At 47.0% G+C, this 7,161-nt stretch overlaps 1 long non-coding RNA gene across 1 annotated transcript in view; it reads left to right on the top strand.

Annotated features, from left to right (window-relative positions):
- Positions 1-7,161, top strand: part of LOC119567119 — a 52,344-nt gene extending 45,183 nt beyond the window's left edge. Inside the window, exon 4 of the long non-coding RNA XR_005226898.2 lies at positions 6,952-7,161. This is a non-coding gene — a long non-coding RNA (uncharacterized LOC119567119). The remainder of the gene's footprint in view (positions 1-6,951) is intronic.

Genomic DNA, 7,161 nt, shown 5'->3' with positions numbered 1-7,161 from the left:
TTAATAACCTCTTGGTTTTTTTCAGAAGCAGTCGGCAAGTAAACAGAGTATGTGGGCAATGGGGGTTGGTGGACTCTCATCATATCCTGTTTGCCTAGCAAACAACCCTTTGGGTTTATCCAAACAAACGTTGTGCAGTCACTTTAATGACACCAAGGTTGTCCACCTGCCATCAGGATAATAGGATAAGCCTCTGCACATTAGAGTCACAGGGTTAGATCCCCATCATCAGCAGCACAGGGCCCTGAGCACAGGAGAAATCTCAGAACATTTGGTAGCCCTCTCGCTCCTGGTTACTTTTTGACATAAAAACTCCCACTCTGAATGAATTATTATATAAGGCTTATAAAAACACCCAAAAAGGTCATGGCATGTCCCAGAGACAACAAGTGCTGGTTCTGGACAGTGGCACTGTGATCGTCAGGGATCTGTTTACTAATAAGGTGCAAGAGTTCTAGGAAGTCAGCCCATGTTTCAAAAATGACTCTGCACAAATGTGCATAACTGACTAATAACACTTAACATTTCAATTGTGCTTTACAATCATTGACACTTGTCTTGCAGTTGGAACTGCTAGTGCCGACCCTTGCAACCCTGTGGATCCTGTGTCTGGGCCATAAACAAATCAGTGCTCACAACTCCCTGGTGCCCTAGATAAGCCTTATTAAGCATATGCTGAAAATGAGGCACAGAGAAGTGAAGTGACTTACTCAACCTAATGTTCTTTTAACTCAGTTTTTTTGTTGTAATTTCCGAGGTTTAAATAAAAGCAAACTGAAAAAAGAGAAAGTCCATCATGTGGCATCATAATTACATCCGCTTGGGTCATCCTCAGGACTGGAACCTTTAGTTCTATTGCACAGACCTCTCCCCCTTGAACTAACAGTAACTGATAGCAATAGTACACTGTCATCTTCTCTGTAGACCAGCATGAGACGGGTTAAAACAAACATGGTGCCAGGGGGTTCATAGATATCTGGTGACTGCAGAGGAGTGATGAGACACAAGAATCTTGAATTACGTTCCAGGCACTAAAAGGGACTATTCTCTAGAGGGCACAGACTCTTCTGCCTGTCCCCCCACAAGTGTGACCCCTTCTGTGCTCTTCCCCCATCTCAGTCCTGTCTCTCCCCAACCCCTGGCTCCTTGTCCCAGCTTCATTCTCCTTGCCTATCTGGTCCCAATTGCTATTCGTTAGTCCCAGTCTCCTTGCTCAGATCTCTCCCTCCGGGCTCACTATCCAAGCCCCAATCTCCCCTCAACTTCCATTCTGTTCCCTTCCTCACATCTCTTAAACCCCTACCCTGATCGGCCTCTTCCTGCCTCCATTCCACCCCAGGCCTCACCCCCACTCCACCTCTTCCCCCAAGGCCCACCCCTGCCCGCCTCTTCCTGCCCCCACTCCACCCCGTCCCACCTCTTTCTGCCCCATTCTACCCTGTCCCCGAGCACATCCCATCCCTGCTCCTCCCCCACCCTCCCAGTGCCTCCTGCATGCTGCAGAACAGCTGATCCGTGGCAGGTGGGAGGCGCTGGGAGGAAGAGGGAGGAGTTCATCGGAGGGCCGCCAGTGGGTGGGAGGTGCTGGGGCGGAAGGGAGGGAAGCTTGGCTGCCAGTGGGTGCTAAGCACCCACTAATTTTTCCCACGGAGTCGGCGCCTATGAAAGACAGAGAGAGACTGGATGATGAACTGCAGAGCTTTATGGGCATGAATTTGCAATAGGTGCATTCGTCATACACGGTATACCATACATATGTATATAGAAGCATGTATTCTAATCTTCACTATGAAAAACTGTAGTTTAATATTCATTGTTAGAATATATTCTTTCTCCATGTTACATCTTTGGGGCTACGTATAAATTGGTATAGCACCGCTGAAATCAATGGAGCAAGACGAGTTTACACTGATTGAGGGCTTGGAATGATGAGCATTTCAATTAAAAGAAAAACGTTCACTGTGTAGATCTAGGTGGAAATAAAGGCAAAAGGTCTGGCAGATCATACATGGGTTTTCCTGGGCATGCTTTAGATTCTGAAGGGACTTGTGGAAAAGGCTGAATTGCTGGCTTCTCACTTCAACGTTTGCAAAATGGATCATGGGAAGTTGGCGGATGGTCAGGGAAGTTTGCAGCAGGAGCTGGGAGCACATCATGCTGATTTAAAACTGGAATGTGATGGATGGATCCAACCTGTCTTTTATGGAAAGGATGAGGTGTTTAGGATGAAATGTGCTCTTCTAGGTAGCTGCCCTCATCTCCTCTTTCCTGGGAAGAATTGCTAGACCCCTGACGGTGTAGATGCATATGTCTATGGCTGTGTTTGCAACCATAAGGAGGGGGAGGATAATGAGGAGGCCCATGCTGGTGTTCCTCTGGAGAGAAATTGTGATGATGCTCAGATCCTTCAGGGTGGACGACCCTATTTTCAGGAGGTGGTGGGCATCTACTGTAATGTCTCTTAGGATATCCATGGCCAAAGCTGTGATGACGATGTGGTCTGCCAGGGGGTGGGGGAGGATAATGAGGACCTGATGGAGGAAGATGAGGAGGCCCATGCTGGTGTTCCTCTGAAGAGAAATTGTGATGATGCTCAGATCCTTCAGGGTGGACGACCCTATTTTCAGGAGGTGGTGGGCATCTATGGTAATATCTCTTAGGATGTCCATGGCCAAAGCCATGATGATGATGTGGTCTGCTAGGGGGTGGGGGAGGATAATGAGGAGCTGATGGAGGAAGATGAGGAGGCCCATGCTGGTGTTCCTCTGAAGAGAAATTGTGATGATGTTCAGATCCTTCAGGGTGGACGACCCTATTTTCAGGAGGTGGTGGGCATCTATGGTAATGTCTCTCAGGATGTCCATGGCCAAAGCCATGATGACGATGTGGTCTGCCAGGGGGTGGGGGAGGATAATGAGGACCTGATGGAGGAAGATGAGGAGGCCCATGCTGGTGTTCCTCTGAAGAGAAATTGTGATGATGCTCAGATCCTTCAGGGTGGACGACCCTATTTTCAGGAGGTGGTGGGCATCTATGGTAATATCTCTTAGGATGTCCATGGCCAAAGCCATGATGATGATGTGGTCTGCTAGGGGGTGGGGGAGGATAATGAGGAGCTGATGGAGGAAGATGAGGAGGCCCATGCTGGTGTTCCTCTGAAGAGAAATTGTGATGATGTTCAGATCCTTCAGGGTGGACGACCCTATTTTCAGGAGGTGGTGGGCATCTATGGTAATGTCTCTTAGGATGTCCATGGCCAAAGCCATGATGATGATGTGGTCTGCCAGGGGGTGGGGGAGGGTAATGAGGACCTGATGGAGGAAGATGAGGAGGCCCATGCTGGTGTTCCTCTGAAGAGAAATTGTGATGATGCTCAGATCCTTCAGGGTGGACGACCCTATTTTCAGGAGGTGGTGGGCATCTATGGTAATGTCTCTCAGGATGTTCATGGCCAAAGCCATGATGACGATGTGGTCTGCCAGGGGGTGGGGGAGGATAATGAGGACCTGATGGAGGAAGATGAGGAGGCCCATGCTGGTGTTCCTCTAAAGAGAAATTGTGATGATGCTCAGATCCTTCAGGGTGGACGACCCTATTTTCAGGAGGTGGTGGGCATCTATGGTAATATCTCTTAGGATGTCCATGGCCAAAGCCATGATGATGATGTGGTCTGCCAGGGGGTGGGGGAGGGTAATGAGGACCTGATGGAGGAAGATGAGGAGGCCCATGCTGGTGTTCCTCTGAAGAGAAATTGTGATGATGCTCAGATCCTTCAGGGTGGACGACCCTATTTTCAGGAGGTGGTGGGCATCTATGGTAATGTCTCTTAGGATGTCCATGGCCAAAGCCATGATGATGATGTGGTCTGCTAGGGGGTGGGGGAGGATAATGAGGAGCTGATGGAGGAAGATGAGGAGGCCCATGCTGGTGTTCCTCTGAAGAGAAATTGTGATGATGCTCAGATCCTTCAGGGTGGGCGACCCTATTTTCAGGAGGTGGTGGGCATCTATGGTCATGTCTCTTAGGATGTCCATGGCCAAAGCCATGATGATGATGTGGTCTGCTAGGAGGTGGGGGAGGATAATGAGGAGCTGATGGAGGAAGATGAGGAGGCCCATGCTGGTGTTCCTCTGAAGAGAAATTGTGATGATGCTCATATCCTTCAGGGTGGACGACCCTATTTTCAGGAGGTGGTGGGCATCTATGGTAATATCTCTTAGGATGTCCATGGCCAAAGCCATGATGATGATGTGGTCTGCTAGGGGGTGGGGGAGGATAATGAGGAGCTGATGGAGGAAGATGAGGAGGCCCATGCTGGTGTTCCTCTGAAGAGAAATTGTGATGATGCTCAGATCCTTCAGGGTGGACGACCCTATTTTCAGGAGGTGGTGGGCATCTATGGTAATATCTCTTAGGATGTCCATGGCCAAAGCCGTGATGATGATGATGATGATGTGGTCTGTCAGGAGGTGAGGGAGGATGAGGAGGCCGATGCTGGTGTTCCTCTGAAGAGAAATTGTGATGATGCTCAGATCCTTCAGGGTGGACGACCCTATTTTCAGGAGGTGGTGGGCATCTATGGTAATGTCTCTCAGGATGTCCATGGCCAAAGCCATGATGATGATGTGGTCTGCCAGGGGGTGGGGGAGGATAATGAGGAGCTGATGGAGGAAGATGAGGAGGCCCATGCTGGTGTTCCTCTGAAGAGAAATTGTGATGATGCTCAGATCCTTCAGGGTGGACGACCCTATTTTCAGGAGGTGGTGGGCATCTATGGTAATATCTCTTAGGATGTCCATGGCCAAAGCCATGATGATGATGTGGTCTGCTAGGGGGTGGTGGAGGATAATGAGGACCTGATGGAGGAAGATGAGGAGGCCCATGCTGCTGTTCCTGTGAAGAGAAATTGTGATGATGCTCAGATCCTTCAGGGTGGACGACCCTATTTTCAGGAGGTGGTGGGCATCTACTGTAATGTCTCTTAGGATGTCCATGGCCAAAGCTGTGATGATGGTGATGATGATGTCTGTGTGATGGCCCTACAGGGGGATGTCCTTGCCCAGAGAAGTGGTGGTGGTGATGATGTTCTCCGGAGTGGGGGTGATGGTGGAAAGGAGGTCTGTCACGCTTTCCGTGACCAAACCAGTGTAAATAGTCATCAAAGATGTTCATGTCACAAACACACACACACACACAAAGAGAGAGAAAGCAATAAGAGGAGTTATTTACAAGGCTTTCACTAACATCTATAAGTTTCAAACATAGGACCATAATAGAGGTGCAGAAGTGGAAATACCATAAGATGCCAAGTGACCAATCTGTATTACCTGGAGGCAACTAGAAATAACAAACAACAAAGCAATGAAATTAAACAATCAATTAGCCAAAATGTTCATAAACAGCTTTTTGCAAAATAATTACAAAAACAAAATTAGCAAAATTTTACTTGTGCATGGCGGAAGGGCCATGCCTCCATATGTATTTATGCAGCACCTAGCACAAGGGACCCAGATCCTGATTGATACCTCTGAATGCGATCAGAAAATAAGTAGCAATAATGAGAAGAAAAAGAAAAAAGGCAAAATTTATTCATTCATTTCTTCATTACAACTAGTTTGCTCTGCTCTGTTCCTGAAGATTTTATCTGTGGTACATCTCAATTATAGGCTACCAAATCGCTCAACATGCTGGGCCTGAGTCTCATTTACAATAGGACCCTTTACACCACTCTGGCAGGTAATGGTGTCTTACAGTGGATGTCAATGTAATTAGCAGTGTAACGGTGCCTTAATGTTGATGAGAATCAGGCCCATTATTTCTATTTCTTTATCTTATTAGGTCTTCTACAGGCTGCTGTATCTCTTATGCTTATTTGGACTGAAAATCTTTTCCCTTATTACATATTTATTAAACAGTATGTGACAAATTCATGTTTGGGGTAACTCCAGTGAACTCAATAAGGACAAATGCAAAGTACTCCACTTAGGAAGGAACAATCAGTTGCACACATACAATATGGGAACTGACTGCCTAGGAAGGAGTACTACGGAAAGGGATCTGGGGGTCATAGTGGACCACAAGCTAAATATGAGTCAAGAGTGTAACACTCTTGCAAAAAAAGTAAATATAATTCTGGGATGTATTAGCAGGACTATTGTAAGCAAGACACAAGAAGTAATTCTTCTGCTCTACTCCACAGTGAGTAGAGTGCATCCAGTTCTAGGTGCCACATTTCAGGAAAGATGTGGACAAATTGGAGAAAGTCCAGAGAAGAACAACAGAAATGATTAAAGGTCTAGAAAACATGACCTGTGAGGGAAGATTGAAAAAAACTGGTTTTGTTTAGTCTAGAGAAGAGAAGCCTGAGAGAGGACATGATAACAGTTTTCAAGTACGTAAAAGGTTACAAGAAGGGAGAAAAATTGTTGTCCTTAACCTCTGAGGGTAGGACAAGAAGCAATGGGTTTAAATTGTAGCAAGTACTGTTTAGGTTGGACATTAAGAAAAACTTCCTAACTGTCAGGGTGGTTAAGCACTGGAATAAATTGCCTAGGGAGGTTGTGGAATCTCCATCACTGGAGATTTTTAAGAGCAGGTTAGATAAACATGTCAGGGATGGTCTAGATAATACTTAGTCCTGCCATGAGTTCAGGGAACTGGACTAGATGACCTCTCAAGATCCTTTTCAGTCCTATGATTCTATGATTCGGGTCTTTTAGCACTCAGGAAACTAGCTAATCCCTAAATGGTTGTCACCAGGAGGAGACTAATTTCCAGGTTGTGCATGTGTATATTCTAGCAATTGGTGTGGCATGGAGTAAGGGAGTCTGTTGGGAGGCAGAGTCAGATTGGAACCCTTGCATGCAGTGAGTCATCATTGTCACTGCTGCTTGCTTTCTGGGAATCACACATTCCTGCCCCTTCACCATACTCTGCTTACCCCCATACTAGGTCTAACATCTGCACTCACGTCAGGAAACAGCAGGAGATAGGCAAGGCGCAGCATCAGCTGAGATCAGGCTTCTGGCATGGAGTCTGTGGCTGCTTCATGAAGGTAGCTCACTCAGCCAGAGGATAAATGCATGTAAGCTATAGGTTATCTGCCCATTAATTGGGGGTAACTTTCTGGCATTCACATGGGTGTTTGTGGGAAGTGTCTCA

This window comes from Chelonia mydas, chromosome 9 (assembly GCF_015237465.2).
Source record: "Chelonia mydas isolate rCheMyd1 chromosome 9, rCheMyd1.pri.v2, whole genome shotgun sequence".
Classification (NCBI taxonomy): domain Eukaryota; kingdom Metazoa; phylum Chordata; order Testudines; family Cheloniidae; genus Chelonia; species Chelonia mydas.
This window is presented reverse-complemented; position numbering and strand designations above follow the sequence as displayed.